This window comes from Tachyglossus aculeatus, chromosome 8 (assembly GCF_015852505.1).
Source record: "Tachyglossus aculeatus isolate mTacAcu1 chromosome 8, mTacAcu1.pri, whole genome shotgun sequence".
In the NCBI taxonomy this organism is placed as follows: Eukaryota; Metazoa; Chordata; class Mammalia; order Monotremata; family Tachyglossidae; genus Tachyglossus; species Tachyglossus aculeatus.
The window spans coordinates 19033755-19050265 of NC_052073.1; the positions used below are offsets into that span (position 1 = coordinate 19033755).

The window sequence follows — 16511 nt, forward strand, 5'->3', positions numbered from 1 at the left end:
ATCATCATCAATTGTATTTATTGAGCGCTTACTGTGTGCAGAGCACTGTACTAAGCGCTTGGGAAGTCCAAGTTGGCAACATATAGAGACAGTCCCTACCCAACAGTGGGCTCACAGTCTAAAAGGGGGAGACGGAGAACAAAACCATACTAACAAAATAAATGGAAAGTCATCATCATCAATTGTATTTATTGAGCGCTTACTGTGTGCAGAGCACTGTACTAAGCGCTTGGGAAGTCCAAGTTGGCACCATATAGAGACGGTCCCTACCCAAAAGAGGGCTCACAGTGTAAAAGGGGGAGACGGAGAACAAAACCAAACATACTGACAAAATAAATGGAAAGTCACCATCAATCGTATTTATTGAGCGCTTACTGTGTGCAGAGCACTGTACTAGGCGCTTGGGAAGTCCAAGTTGGCAACATATAGAGACAGTCCCTACCCAACAGTGGGCTCACAGTCTAAAAGGGGGAGACGGAGAACAAAACCATACTAACAAAATAAATGGAAAGTCATCATCATCAATTGTATTTATTGAGCGCTTACTGTATGCAGAGCACTGTACTAAGCGCTTGGGAAGTCCAAGTCGGCACCATATAGAGACGGTCCCTACCCAACAGAGGGCTCACAGTGTAAAAGGGGGAGACGGAGAACAAAACCAAACATACTGACAAAATAAATGGAAAGTCATCATCATCAATTGTATTTATTGAGCGCTTACTGTGTGCAGAGCACTGTACTAAGCGCTCGGGAAGTCCAAGTTGGCAACATATAGAGACAGTCCCTACCCAACAGTGGGCTCACAGTCTAAAAGGGGGAGACGGAGAACAAAACCATACTAACAAAATAAATGGAAAGTCATCATCAATTGTATTTATTGAGCGCTCACTGTGTGCAGAGCACTGTACCAAGCGCTTGGGAAGTCCAAGTTGGCAACATATAGAGGCAGTCCCTACCCAACAGTGGGCTCACAGTCGAAAAGGGGGAGACGGAGAACAAAACCAAACATACTGACAAAATAAATGGAAAGTCACCATCAATCGTATTTATTGAGCGCTTACTGTGTGCAGAGCACTGTACTAGGCGCTTGGGAAGTCCAAGTTGGCAACATATAGAGACGGTCCCTACCCAACAGTGGGCTCACAGTCTAAAAGGGGGAGACGGAGAACAAAACCATACTAACAAAATAAATGGAAAGTCATCATCAATTGTATTTATTGAGCGCTCACTGTGTGCAGAGCACTGTACCAAGCGCTTGGGAAGTCCAAGTTGGCAACATATAGAGGCAGTCCCTACCCAACAGTGGGCTCACAGTCTAAAAGGGGGAGACGGAGAACAAAACCATACTAACAAAATAAATGGAAAGTCATCATCAATTGTATTTATTGAGCGCTCACTGTGTGCAGAGCACTGTACCAAGCGCTTGGGAAGTCCAAGTTGGCAACATATAGAGGCAGTCCCTACCCAACAGTGGGCTCACAGTCGAAAAGGGGGAGACGGAGAACAAAACCAAACATACTAGCAAAATAAAATAAATGCGGCCTTCTGCTGGCCCGCCTGTCCGGAGGCGGGAGGAGGGGGAAGGGACTCACCTCTGTCGCTGGACCTCCAGGGTGAAGGCCGGGCCGGGCTGGGTGGGGCTGAGGAGCCCCTGCGGAGCGGGGGGAGCGCCCCTGCCCCCCACCCCGGGCGGTCCATTGGGGGCAGGGGGCGGGGAGCCCAGCAGCAGCTGGGGAAACTGAGGCAGGAAGGCGCTGGGCCGGCCCCCGGGAGGGTCGGCGGGCGGAGTGGGGCCGGGGCTGTCTCTGGGCAGGTGCAGGAGCAGGGCCGGGGGCCCGTTGGGAGGCTCCCCAGTAGCCGCCTCCTCGGAGGGCTGCCTGGAGGGGGGGAGGCGGCTGGGGGGCCGCCCGTCCAGGGAGATGTTATTGAGGAAGAGGAGGGCGTCCTGCCGGCGCCGGGACTCGCCCCGTCGCCTCGGCTGCGGCGGGGGACGGAGAGGCCGCTGCTCCTTCGCCGGGGCGGGATGGGGATGGGGAGGATGGGGAGGATGGGGAGGATGGGGAGGAAGGGGAGGCCGCTGCGGCGGCTGCTTGGGAGACGCCGCGGCACTGGGGGAGACGCCCTCCGCCGCCGCGGCCATTCTCTAAATGAGCCCCCGCCGGGCCGCCCGGGCGCCAACGCGCACGCTCGGCACCCATTGGCCGCGGCGCGCCGGTATGCAAATGAGGCGGCCGCTCCCCGCCTCCCGATTGGCCTCCCGGCGTTCGGAGGGCGGGGCGGGACGCTTGCGGAGGCGCTAATAATTAATAGTAATAATAATAATAGTAATGATGTTGGTATTTGTTAAGCGCTTACCGCGTGCAAAGCACTGTTCGAAGCGCTGTGTGTGTGGGGGGGGGAATACGAGGAGATGGGGTTGCCCCATGCGGGGCTCACACTCTTGATCCCCATTTTACACATGAGAGGACTGAGGCCCGGAGAAGTGACTTGCCCAAGGTCACTTGGGGGAGGTGGGATAGTAAGGAGGGCGTTTAGTCATTCTTTTGATCGTATTTGTTGAGCGCTTACTATCAATCAATCCATCAATCGTATTTATCGAGCGCTTACTGCGTGCAGAGCACTGTGCTAAGCGCTCGGGAAGTACAAGTTGGCAACATAGAGGGACGGTCCCTACCCAACAGTGGGCTCACAGTCTAGAATCAATCAATCAATCAATCAATCAGTCGTATTGAGCGCTTACTATCAATCAATCAATCAATCGATCAATCGTATTTATTGAGCAATTACTGTGTGCAGAACACTGTACTAAGCACTTGGGAAGTACAAGGTGGCAACATATAGAGACAGTCCCTACCCTACAGCGGGCTCACAGTCTAGAATCAATCAATCAATCAATCAGTCAATCATATTTATTGAATGCTTACTGTGTGCAGAGCACTATACTAAGCGCTTTTGAAGTACAAGTTGGCAACATATAGAGGCAGTCCCTACCCAACAGTGGGCTCACAGTCTAGAATCAATCAATCAATCAATCAATCGTATTTATTGAGCACTTACTGTGTGCAGAGCACTGTACTAAGTGCTTGGAAAGTACAAGTTGGCAACATATAGAGACAGTCCCTACCCAACAGTGGGCTCACAGTCTAGAAGGGGGAGACAGAGAACAAAACCAAACATATTATTTCTATTAAAATAAATAGAATAGATATGTACAAGTAAAATAAATAAATAAATAGAGTAATAAATATGTACAAACATATATACAGGTGCTGTGGGGAAGGGAAGGAGGTAAGACGGGGGGGATGGAGAGGGGGATGAGAGGGCAAGAGCACTGTACTAAGCTTAGGAAGTACAAGTCGGCAACATAATTAAGCGCTTACCATGTACAAAACACTGCTCCAAGCACTGGGGAGGTCACAAGTTGATCAGGCTGTCCCCCGGGGGGCTCCCAGTCTTCATCCCCATTTTACAGATCAATCAATCAATCAATCGTATTTATTGAGCGCTTACTGTGTGCAGAGCAGTGTACTAAGCGCTTGGGAAGTACAAGTTGGCAACATACAGAGACGGTCCCTACCTAACAGTGGGTTCACAGTCTAGAAGGGGGAGACAGAGAACAAAACCAAACATATTAACAAAATAAAATAAATAGAATAGATATGTACAAGTAAAATAAATAAATAACTAAATAGAGTAATAAATATGTACAAACATATATACAGGTGCTGTGGGGAAGGGAAGGAGGTAAGACTGGGGGGGGGATGGAGAGGGGGATGAGGGGGCAAGAGCACTGTACTAAGCTTGGGAAGTACAAGTCGGCAACATAAGTAAAATAAATAAATAATAAGCCCTACCCAGCAGTGGGCTCACAGTCTAGAAGGGGGAGACAGAGAACAAAACCAAACATATTAACAAAATAAAATAAATAGAATAGATATGTACAAGTAAAATAAATAAATAACTAAATAGAGTAATAAATATGTACAAACATATATACAGGTGCTGTGGGGAAGGGAAGGAGGTAAGACTGGGGGGGGGGATGGAGAGGGGGATGAGGGGGCAAGAGCACTGTACTAAGCTTGGGAAGTACAAGTCGGCAACAAGTAAAATAAATAAATGTGTTCAATGAGGCTTTAAGGTGGGGAGAGTGATGATTGGTTGGTTATGAAGGGGGAGGGCATCCCAGGCAAGAGGCAGGATGTGGGCGAGAGGTCGGCGGCGAAATAGGCCAGATGGAGGTTCGGTGAGTAAGTTGGCATTAGAGGAGTGATATGTGCAGCTGGGTTGGAGTATTCATTCATTCATTCATTCTTCAATCATATTTGTGGAGCGCTTATTGTGTGCAGAGCACTGGACTAGGCGCTTGGGAAGTACAAGTCGGTGACATATAGAGACGGTCCCTACCCAACAGCGGGCTCACAGTCTAGAAGGGGGAGACAGACAACAAAGCAAAACCTAAGAATAGCTTGGCATTCCTCCTCTTGGGTACAGTGCCACCAGATGCCCCTTTTACTTTCTCTCTTATGTGTGGTTTCAGGTGCATATATACACACTGTCCAGTTTTGCAGTAGTGCCTTTCAACGTGTTCCCTCCCAAATGCCAGGAAGGTGTTCATACACACGTAGAGGCCACCGGCGGGGACGGTGGCCATGTGGCGGGGATGGTGGCCATGTCGGCTCTGGGCTGGGGGCTCCTCCGGGAAGTGAGGCGCAGAGAATAATAATAAGGGCATTTGTTAAACTCTTACTATGTGCAAAGCACTGCTCTAACTGCTGGAGAAGTCACAAGGTGATCAGGTTGTTCCATGGGGGGCTCACAGTCTTAATCCCCATTTTATGGATGAGGGAACTGAGGCGCAGAGAATAATAATAATAATAATGGCATTTATTAAGCTGTTACTATGTGCAAAGCACTGTTCTAAGCGCTGGGAAGGTCACAAGGTGATCAGGTTGTCCCACAGGGGGCTCACAGTCTTAATCCCCATTTTACAGATGAGGGAACTGAGGCACAGAGAATAATAATAATAATAATGGCATTTATTAAGCTGTTACTATGTGCAAAGCACTGTTCTAAGCGCTGGGGAGGTCACAAGGTGATCAGGTTGTCCCACGGGGGGCTCACAGTCTTAATCCCCATTTTACGGATGAGGGAACTGAGGCACAGAGAATAATAATAATAATAATAATGGCATTTATTAAGCTGTTACTATGTGCAAAGCACTGTTCTAAGCGCTGGGGAGGTCACAAGGTGATCAGGTTGTCCCACGGGGGGCTCACAGTCTTAATCCCCATTTTACGGATGAGGGAACTGAGGCACAGAGAATAATAATAATAATAATGATGGCATTTATTAAGCTGTTACTATGTGCAAAGCACTGTTCTAAGCACTGGGGAGGTCACAAGGTGATCAGGTTGTCCCACGGGGGGCTCACAGTCTTAATCCCCATTTTACAAATGAGGTCACTGAGGCCCAGAGAAGTGAAGTGACTTGCCCAAAGTCACACAGCTGACAATTGGCGGAGCCGGATTTGAACCCATGACCTCTAACTCCAAAACCCGTGCTCTTTTCCACTGAGCTACGCTGCTTCTCGGTGAAGCCTGGACGGCTTTCGGTGCCGGTCCCATCTGCGAACAATTGACGAGACACTCCTTTGGATTGTAAGCTCTCGATCTACCAACGATCCCGGCTTCACCATTTGTCTGCTGGGTGACCTTGGGCAAGTCACTTAACTTCTCTGGGCCTCAGTTCCCTCATCTCTAAAATGGGGATTGAGACTGTGAGCCCCATGGGGGAAATGAACTGTGTCCAACCTGATTTGCTTGTATCCACCCCAGCGCTTAGTACAGTGTGTGGCACACAGTAAGTGCTTAACAAATACCACAATTATTATTATTAAAAATTATAGTATTCGTTAAGTGCTTACTATGTGCCACACACTGTTCTAAACGCTGGGGTAGATATAAGGCAATCAGGTTGTCCCCCGTGGGACTCACAGTCTTAATCCCCATTTTGCAGATGAGGTAACTGAGACACAGAGAAGTTAAGTGACTTGCCCAAAGTCACACAGTTGACAAGTGGCAGAGCCTGGATTAATAATAATGATGGTATTTGTTAAGTGCTTACTATGTGCCACACACTGTTCTAAGCACTGGGGTAGATACAAGGTCATCAGGTTGTCCCCCGTGGGACTCATAGTCTTAATCCCCATTTTACAGATGAGGCAACTGAGACAGAGAAGTTAAGTGACTTACCCAAAGTCACACAGCTCACAAGTGGCAGAGCCAGGAAGCAGTGTGGCTAATGGGAAGCAGCGTGGCTCAGTGGAAAGAGCGTGGACTTGGGAGTCAGAGGTCATGGGTTTGAATCCCGGCTCTGCCACTTGTCAGCTGTGTGACCTTGGGCAAGCCACTTAACTTCTCCGTGCCTCAGTTACCTCATCTGTAAAAGGGGGATTAAGACTGTGAGCCCCACGTGGGACAACCTGGTCACCTTGTATCCTCCCCAGCGCTTAGAACAGTTCTTTGCACATAGTAAGCGCTTAACAAATACCACCATTATTATTATTATTAGTATTATTATCACACAGCTCACAGGTGGAAGAGCCGGGATTGGAACCCATGACCTCTGACTCCCAAGCCCGTGATTTTTCCACTAAGCTACGCCGCTCAGTACAGTGCCCTGCACGCTGTATGTGCTCAATAAATACGATCGATTGACTGACTCCAGGCAGGGAGCATGAGACCTAGCTTGTATTTGCCCACTTCTACAAGGAGGTGAAATTAATGGCCTTTGATGGGCTACTTCATAGAGATCATGTTGGGGAGTTTTGAGAATTCTAATAATAATGATGATGGTATTGAAGTGCCTACTATGTACCATATGCTGAGGTAGATGGAAATAATCAAGTCACGCACAATCTGTGTCCCAACTGAGACCGAGGGATGTTAAGTAATTTATTCTAAGTCACACAGCAGGCAAAAAATGGCAGAGCTGAATTTAAAACCCAGGTGGCCTGAATCCCAGGCCTGTGCAAATTCCACCAGGCCACACATTCTGCCTTCCCTATGTGGCAGTCAGGTTTGCAGTTTCCAACGGGGAGGCAAAGATTAGGCCTTTAGTCCTGGTGATCTTGCAGGCTAATTTAGACAATTAGGAGATGGACCTTGGATGACGTATTTCGTGAAGATACAGGCTACCATCGGTGGAAACACTCCACAGTTTTGTCACATTGGGAAAAACTCAAACTGAGCTTTCTTTTGGCTAAAGTCATTGGCTGACTGTGTGATCTTGGACGGGTCACATATCCTTTCTGAGCCTCAGCTTCCACACCTGTGAAATGGGGAGAATTACACTAATATCCAGCTCTCCTTTCCAACATAATGCTAGAGGGCAAGGATTATATCTATTTGCTCTACTGTACTTTCCCAAGTGCGTAGTACATTTCTCTGCTCACAATAAGCACTCAGATACCATTGAATGATCGCTCTGAGATAATTTTCTCAGAGAGTCTTGAATATATTCTGTTTCATAATCATGTTTGTATTAGTATTTAAATCCCATCATGTAAGTGCTCAGTTCATTCAGAATAGTTCTGTTTTAGTTTTCATTTGATTCACATCTTCCAAAAAATTGTGGTTGCCCTTGGGTACTTGAACTAGAACCAGCCTAAACTCAGCACAGGGCCTGGGGCTCACGGGGAATAGGAGGGCGAAGGGAGAGCGGCAAGCCAAAGCTAGTTCAGGCTTTTAGAGTTTTTGAATCAGGGTCTCCTAGAGGGGCGGAGGCCACGTTGGTTTTCCCAGCTGGAATCAAAGCCGCTCTACCAGATGACTAAGGATAAAGTGGGGAACAATAAACTCCCTTTAGATTTTCAATGCACTCAGCCTTGCAACAAAGGAATTAGGCCAGAGTGCATTAAAACATGGCCTTACCCAACAGCATTTTTCTCTCAAAATGTCAATACCCACTGCAACCTAGACAGGGAGGCTCTTCTTGCCCACTCACTCTGTGAACAGAAAAAATGGCTTGCCGGCTTTGAAGGACGTTCAAGGAATCTAGCAGCTGATCAACATTTCTATCAGCTTGCAGTCCTTGGCACTGTGACCAGATAAGCTGGTCAAAGTGCCAAGGTCTGCAAGCTGGTGAGAATGTTGGTACAGATCAATCCCGAAGGTGTGGGTGATTTCTATTTGGTTGCTCCAAATAGGGTGAGATCTGCTGAGTTTGAGCAGAGAAGGTGAAAAAGCAGAAGATGCCAACATGTCCAGATCCTTAACCAGCCCCCTCAAAATGTTGTCTTTTAATAATTCATCTTAGAAAACACCTCCAAGAGTTATCCAGAGGGGTAGGAAGAAGCATAAGGAGGTTGTTGCTGCTGGACACTAAGCACTAGCATGGAATATTGGGGGTGGCTTCCAGAGTGGTACAGAAGGACAACCAGGGAGGGTGCTCAGTGTGGATGATATGTGGAGCAGTGAGGCCTAGAAGCCAGAGGACCTGCGTTCTAATCTCGGCTCCACTACTTGCCTGCTGGTTGACTTTGGGTAAGTCACTTCACTTCTCTGTGCTTCAGTTTCCTCAACTGTAAAATGAGGATTCAATACCTGTTCTCCCTCCTACTTGACTGTGAGCCCCATGTGAGGCTATGGTTCTAGGTGAGTTCTATTTCAATTCCTAAGGGGCAGGCCCCGTGTAGGCACAGATCACTGGTACAGGCCTTCAAAATACTGAATTTTTAAAAGAGCCCCAAGGGGATACCGAGGCAGGAATGAAAATAAAGTCCAAGATGAACCAGTTCCTCCAGGGAAATTAGAGAATGAATCAGTCTATGATAGTTGAAGCATTTCATTCATCATTTTAGGACTATAATTAGACTATAATTTGATTGTAAGATCCTCATTAGCTTGTAAGCTCCTTAAAGTCAGGGATCATGTCTAACTACTCTATTGTACTGTATTCTCCCAAGTGCTTAATACAGTGCTCTGCGCACAGTAAGTGGTCAATGAATACTGTTAATTGATTTTTCCAACAAAGAAGCACTATTTAATTGTCCCAAATCTTGCTTTTCAGTAGTAGTAGTAATAGTAGTAGTAGTAGTATTTGTAAAGTGCCTGCTATGTGCAAAGCACTCTGCTAAGCCCTGGAAAAAGTACATGGATTATTATTAATTACCATTAATCATAATCATCATCATCATGTTATTTGGGAAACACTTATTCTGTCCCAATCACTGTTCTAAGCACTGGGACCTGTTGAATAGAGTCCCTGTTCCACATGGGGCTCACAGTCTAAGTAGGAGGGAGAGCAGGTATTGAATTCCCATTTTATAGATGAGAAAACTGAGGCCCAGAGACACTGAGACTTGCCCCAGGTCACTTTGTAGGCAAGAGACAGAGCTGGGATTAGAACCCAGGTCCTCTGACTTCCCAGGCCTCTGCTCTTTCCACTAGACCACTCTGGATTAAAATTGGACAGGGTCCCTGTCTCCCAAGGGGCTCACAATGTAGGAATAGGGAACTGGACGAGGGACGAGTTACAGACACAAATGGAAGTTGAAACAAAATCAACAGAAAACAATATAAAAAGACAAAGATACGGCTGTTACAGTAGGAGTTACATTTTATGTTCCTCCTCATACAGACAGAGCTATCCAGTTCAAAAGTCAAAAGTCCAGTTCAAAAGTTAGGGAAGCAGCGTGGCTCAGGGGAAAATGCCCGGGCTTTGAAGTCAGAGGTCATCGGTTCAAATCCCGGTGCTGTCACTTGTCAGTTGTGTGACTTTGGGCAAGTCACTTCACTTCTCTGGGCCTCAGTTACCTCCTCTGTAAAATGGGGATTAAGACTGTGAGCCCCACGTGGGACAACCTGATCACCTTGTAAATTCCCCAGTGCTTAGAACAGTGCTTTGCACATAGTAAGTGCTTAATAAATGCCATTATTATTATTATTATTATTATTATTATTATTATTATTATTATTATGTCAGAAGAGCCACTGCCCCAAGGACCCTGGCCTCAAAGTTCTAGAATTTCGGAAGGCCTGGGCTCCTTGTTCCCCTCACCTCACAGCTCTAGAGGGAGCAGGGTCAGTCAATCCATCAGTGGCATTTATTAAGCATTTACTTTATGCGGAGCCTTGTACTAAGTGCTTGGGAGAGTATAATCCCGTTGGTTGACATACACCCTGCCCTCAAAGACTTCACAGTCTAGGGGAGACCTGGAGGCAGCAGCATGATGGCCTAAGAAGCATAAGATTTTAAAATTTGCTTTTATCTTCAGGAAGGTAAAATGCTCAAACCTGTATGACTTGGGAAAAAGAGCAAATAGATACCATCAATTGAAATATTTTTGCTCAGTATTCCAGACAGGCTTCCTTCTTGCCAAGTTCCTACATTTGAATTTACCAACAATAGAGTAATGCTTTTTCATTACTGAATAATGCTATTGTTATTATTGTTTAACATTCACTGAGCAACAACCCCGTGCTAGGCATTTCCCAGCACTGGATTTTCTGTAGAACTATAAGGAGAGCAAATTAGTGGGCTCGGTTCAGGCTCCAGAAATTAGGTCAACGAAAAGCTGAGAGGTATCATTTCAAGAATTAATAGCTCTTAATAATTATCCATCCTTTGAAAGCAACTGCCCAGCAGGTGGAGGAACTGGGGGTACTATTATGTACTTCTGTGGAGTGCAGAGTACCATTTGAATACTTGGCTCTTTTAGCATTATATTCCATTGTATATTCTTTTGCATACGTGGGTTCCTGCAGTTGTTCTGTCCACTTGCCCAGAGATGAGTAATGATTTATGCTTGATTAGTAGTGAAGGATTTGGATTCATTTATTTTACTCCCTTGGCTCCAGGGACGCTGTGGGGAGGAGGGGGAGGAGGAGGAGGAGAAGGAGGAGGAGGAGGAGGAGGCTGGGTTAGTAAATAGCTTGTGTTTATTTTCAAGTCTGCAGTAGGGGCCAGAATGGCCCCTTTCCCCTCCTTCTGATCACCCCTCTTTTCCTCCTCCTTCCTGCATTTTGAGGCTCCTCCCCAACTTTCTCCTTCAAGCCTGAGGGAGCAGCCAGTGGCAGATGTTGAGTTTGCTCCCAGGTGCTTCTCTTGTCTTCAGGTGAACCTCAGGACCAAAAATGCTGGGCAGTCTGCAAAAAAGCAAACAGGACGGCCCCCAAAATTGCCCACAGAGGTTGACAAGTCACACCAGTGGGAACTGGTCTGTTATCAGAGAAGTAGTCTGAAGCAGGAAAACTGAGGTGTTTTTTTTTTCCATCCTCTATTGCTGTATGACCTTGTGCGAGTCTCTTAACTTCTCTTTTGCTCAGCTTCCTCAAGCTTAAAAGACATCTCCTCCCTTCTTTGCCCCTTCTCTGCTTTCTCCACCTACTTTTCCTTTCTGGTGATGGTTTTGTTGGTGTTCTCAGGACAAGCCGGAAACCAAGTACACCCTCCCTGTTCTCAAGGAGATTTGATGGAACTTTCATTGCAACAAGGAAACCAATCATCCTTCTAGGAGGTTTTATGAGATCTTTGGAGAAAGATGATATAAAATAGCTCCAACACAATTACAGTGGTTTCCCCTTACTTGAGGGAGGAGAGGGGAGATTTATCTGTGCTGGGCCCCTGATAGTTATGGTGGACCCTGATCTCCTGAAACCCAGTTCTCTTTTTCCCACTGGGCCGTGCTACTTCTCAAGTCATTCATTTGTGCCCTTTGTTGTTATGTTTGTCCACCTAATGACCTAATGAAATTTGATTTAGTCCCATAGCCTCATGATTTACTTCACCCAACCCGGTTATAGTAATAGAAGGAAAACTGAGAGCTTTGGGCAGTTAGATCAATGTGGATTTTGGACAATATCGAGTCTCGAGATTAAAATGTCAGAATTTTGTCCATAAGCATAACATTTTGGGGAAGGACTCTTCAGTTAGTCTATTTCTGAGCCTGTTTCTGATATTTTAAAACTAAGAAATGATTTTCACACATAGTCTTATGTCAAGGCAACGTTGAAGTCAGTTTATAAACCCTGTAAATATCCTCATAAGTGCTGTTATAAAGTTTTCCATGTTTTAAAATGTTATGGCAGCCTCTGAATGGTGAGAGCCAGGATGGCACATTTTGTTTATAATTGAGACATTTGTGGATCTTACTGTTCTTGAACTAGCATCACTCATCCCTGGACTTCGAGAATGTCACAGGCTGGTCGATGACGAGCGGGCAGGTGGACAGTCTGCTGCCCAACACAGAGACCCTTGGACTTTCTCCAGGAGTTCCAGTAACTCGTCTCATCATGGCAGCAAAGGTTCCAGCCTCCAGAGAGCTGCAGGAACTTCAGACTGTCTAGGGGAGGAGGATGGGAATGGAGCAGAGACCCTTCAGCCCTGGCACTTCCTTTTCCCCACTGCCTGGTATGAAGGAAAAGTGATAGGAGCCTGCTTGATCCCAGGAGGGCAGTGGAGGGATTGTGTTTGAGCAGCGTGTGTGTGTGTGTGTGTAATGGGGTTGGGGAGGCATCTATTCCATCACTTTTTGGTCTTCCTCTTCTGCCATGCAATTGCTAAGACTCCCCAGACCTTTGTGAAACCAACTCCTTTGGAGTGGATTCCTGACCATTTTATCTAAAAAAAAAAAATCAAGGCTGATTAGTAATATTTGCATTTGTTCCATCCCTTTCATCTCTCCAGCCCCTTTGACCATTAGGCCAAGAACCCTGATGGTTTGAGAATCCTTTCTGGGTGACCATTAGGCCAAGAACCCTGATGGTTTGAGAATCCTTTCTGGGTGACTCAGCTGCCTTAGGGTGACTGTTGAACAGAGATATTTAAAAACCTCAGAAGTGCCGAAAGGCCAGGAGAACGCCTTGGGTTGGCAGGGCGATTATTCGGGGAATAGCTCTGGGAAGGTGCAGGGAGAAGTGACCCCTGGCTGGAACTGGTTGGAAATCAAACAGAGATGATCAAAGGTTCTCTGTTCAGGCTTCCAGAGCCAGACATTCCTGCTATTCATAACTTTGCTGCTCCAACCTCAGTCTTCTCCAGGGATTGCCTGACATTCTGCTCTGTTCCAGCTTGCTTTGTGGGTGGTAATGGATACCGGAAAAAAATCAAGTTGAGGTCTGGGTCAAAAAAGCTGGGACATAAAATGGTTGCGTTCGTACATTTCAAAACAGTAACTGAAGAAACATCAGAGATGTCTCAGCAGAATAGAATATTCAAGGTTGAACCTCTAGCTAAGGGTCTTAGGTGCCATACCCCTGGCCTTTGAAATGTCAACTTTATGACCTGTCATCAGTATCAATCAGTCAATCATATTTATCAAGTGCTTACTGTGTGCAAAGCCCTGTATTAAGCACTTGGCTGAATACAATATGGACGGTAAGCTCATTGTGGGCAGGGAATGTGCCTGTTATATTGTACTCTCTCAAGCACACAATAAGTGCTCAATAAATATGATCGTGCTAAAGTAATACTATAATTATTAGTATAAGGCATCACTTTCTTATAATAATAATAATTATGGCACTTGTTAAGTGCCTACTACGTGCCAAGAACTGTTTTAAGTGCTGGGGTAGATAGAAGTTAATCAAGTTGGAAGCAGTCTTTGTCCCACAGGGGGCTCAAACTCTTAATCCCCATTTTACAGATGCGGTAACTGAGGCCCACAGAAGTTAAGTGACTTGCCCAAGGTCACACAGAAGACATGTGGCAGAGCTGGAATTAGAACTCAGGTCCTTCTAACTCCCAGGCCTGTGCTCTATCCACTAAGGAATGCTGCTTCCCTGCTTCTTTCTCCTTTTCTTTTTCTGCTCCACCCAGCACAACAGCTAATGTCGACTCATTCATCCCCTAGCACCCCCTCCTGTTTTCCAGTTCTGAACCAGCGATTTTCAAGTGAGACACTTAGGAAACCCTGTATACATTACTGTATTATCCAAGGAATGGAAGTCCAGGAAGAACTGTTCTTAGGTTACCACAGCCAGTGGCCAGTTTCAAGGAAACTTTGGGCCACAGACCTTTCCCCTAGTAGGTGAGGTTGATGACATTGGCCCAGCCTCTATTTTCCCAAGCCTTTCCCGGCAGGGACAATCCACACGGTTGATACGGCCCAGAGCACCTAGAGGGCAGGAATCAGGACAGCCGCTGCTGCACTGGAGGGTGGAGAGGCTGGGACGTGGAGGTGTCGAGCAGTCCCATGTCAAGTCCCTGTTGTCCCTTGGCTCTCCCCACCACCCCCCTTCCATCCCATGGGGCGTCACCCATCAGAGTCCAGTTGGCTGGGGGAACCGGGTGGGCTGGGCTTCCCTGTCGGTACTCTCGGTGGAGAGAATACATGCAACTGCCTGCAGCCAATACCTTTTGAATTTCCCTTCAAATGTGAATTCCCGTGGATTTCTTGAGACACAAAATAAAGTCATCCAAAAATAAAGAGAAGATAGTAGATAGAGCAAGGACCTGAGAGTCAAAAAGACCTGGGTTCTAATCCTATTTCTGCCTCTTGTCTGTTGTGTGACCTTGGGCAAGTCACTTAACTTCTCTGTGCCTCAGTTACCTCATCTTTAAAATAGGGATTAACACTGAGCCCCATGAAGTACATGAACTGTGTGCAACCTGATTATCTTATGTTTACCCCAGCACTTAGTACATTACCTGGCACTTAACAAATACCATACAAAAATAAAAAAGCTGTCAGATCTGCTAATGACGCCAGGTCTCCCAGCCTCTCATTTTACTCAACTAGGAGCAATCAGAAAGCCAAAACTGTAAGTTTTCCGTGAATAGATTTGCTTCTCCTTTTATTTTTTCTTAACAATACTCTTCACATTTTTCTGACAATAAAAACATTCAGAATTTCACATTGCACTTTTCTGAACTAGAGTATCCTAAAATACTTTACAACAAGGATTTTTAGATACGCGGAGTTCCGTGACCAAGGAGACTAGTACCCAACCTAGAATCATGTTCTGTATCAGTCTCAGATTTGTAGAGTGTACACTTATCTATTGATTGTCCTTTTAATTTGCTGTACTTTTAAAATTTTTTTTTGTGATTTCTCTATTTCAGTTTCATTCAGTGAAAGGGAAACATGGAACCAATCATTTCCACTAGGTGGCAGACCTAGACTATGAAAGAAATTAAATTCTCTTGTAGAAGGGGGGCTAGTAATGATCAGGTCTTTTTTTTCTTTTACTTTATCTGGTTTTCCTTCCAAGACTGAGTTCGTTTCACCTTCATGCCACTTTCCCTATAGTGATTTCTCCTAGTCCTGAGAACAAGGAAGGTCTATATTGCACTGACAAAAGAAAACGATGTTAGGAGACTGGGCCAAAGTCAGAGCCCTGCTTTCCAGCCAGATGCCTGGATCAAAACATCACAATACCCTTTTTCAAAAATAACCCAAAAAGCAAGATGGCAAGTGGTCAGTTACGTTCTTGTTGTGGTTTTGAGAGTGCTGTGTGGAAAATGTGGTGTCCAGGAAAACTTTATACTGCAAATTCTCCCTTATCCCAGGGCTGATTACTCAGTTTGTGGATTATTCAGGTCTGATGCTTCTTCCCCTCTGCTTGCCCTCTTTTTTTTAGGCTCTTGTCCATTTCAGACCTTATTGTTACCACCAAGAAGTGGGCAGGATCAGGGAAAGATCCCATGCAGTTTTGGGGAGGTAAGTTTGCTATTGTAAGATTTAGAGATTGTTTGCCTTGTCCTCCTGTGTAATCTAAATTTGCCTATGTCTGTATTAGCTGAGAAGTGAAGGGACTTTGGTTACCGAAGCTCATCACAGACTCTTTTTCAGGGAGAAGGATTGTACATTCCCAGGTTTGTCTGCTTCTCAACTATCTTGGTGGCCATTTTGTTCTGTTCAACACCCCACTTCCCTGTCTGTGCTCCTGGAAGGCAGTAAAGGCTTTGTGATCAACCTTCAGGGAGTGGCAAGGAATGATATGAATAGTCCCTTCCCTTCCTCCTCCCTTAACATCTCTTTTCTCTTTCCTCCCTCCCTCACTGCTCTGGGGCCAAGAAGATCTCCTTTACAACTGCTCCAGTTTCATTCAGTTGCTTTGGGCTTTTTCACAAGAAAACCTGAGGTCATATTTCCTTTCTCAGGAACCCGCCTTTCTGGACTTCCCTCCTTCTTTGAGTAGTAAAAGGACAAGAGATAGCAGTGCGTTGGATACGGGGAAAATTCCCCTCCAGGGTTGGAATATCCCAGAAATCACCTGGCATTTTCCCCGTGGCCTGTGGAATAAAGTAAACTCCCATGCTTTTCCAATGGGAGAGTGGGGAGGAGCAGTGTCCAGCACCCAACCCTAACCCTAGCTGTTTAAAGATATCATGTAGGATGCTACCAATTTCTAGAAACCTTAGCTACCTCCCTGACCTCTTTTCCCACATGTTTGTGATGCCAATTTGTACTTCCCAAGCGCTTAGTACAGTGCTCTGCACATAGTAAGCGCTCAATAAATACGATTGATTGATTTTCCCACATGTTTGCAAGGCCGCCTGCCCACAGT

At 46.0% G+C, this 16511-nt stretch overlaps 1 protein-coding gene across 2 annotated transcripts in view; it reads right to left on the reverse strand.

Annotated features, from left to right (window-relative positions):
• Positions 1-1979, reverse strand: part of CABLES2 (Cdk5 and Abl enzyme substrate 2) — a 40071-nt gene extending 38092 nt beyond the window's left edge. For both annotated transcript variants that reach the window (XM_038750213.1, XM_038750212.1), the window contains exon 1: positions 1593-1979. The gene's annotated coding sequence lies outside the window, so the exon portion shown is untranslated. The remainder of the gene's footprint in view (positions 1-1592) is intronic.
• Between the last annotated feature and the right edge of the window lie 14532 nt (positions 1980-16511).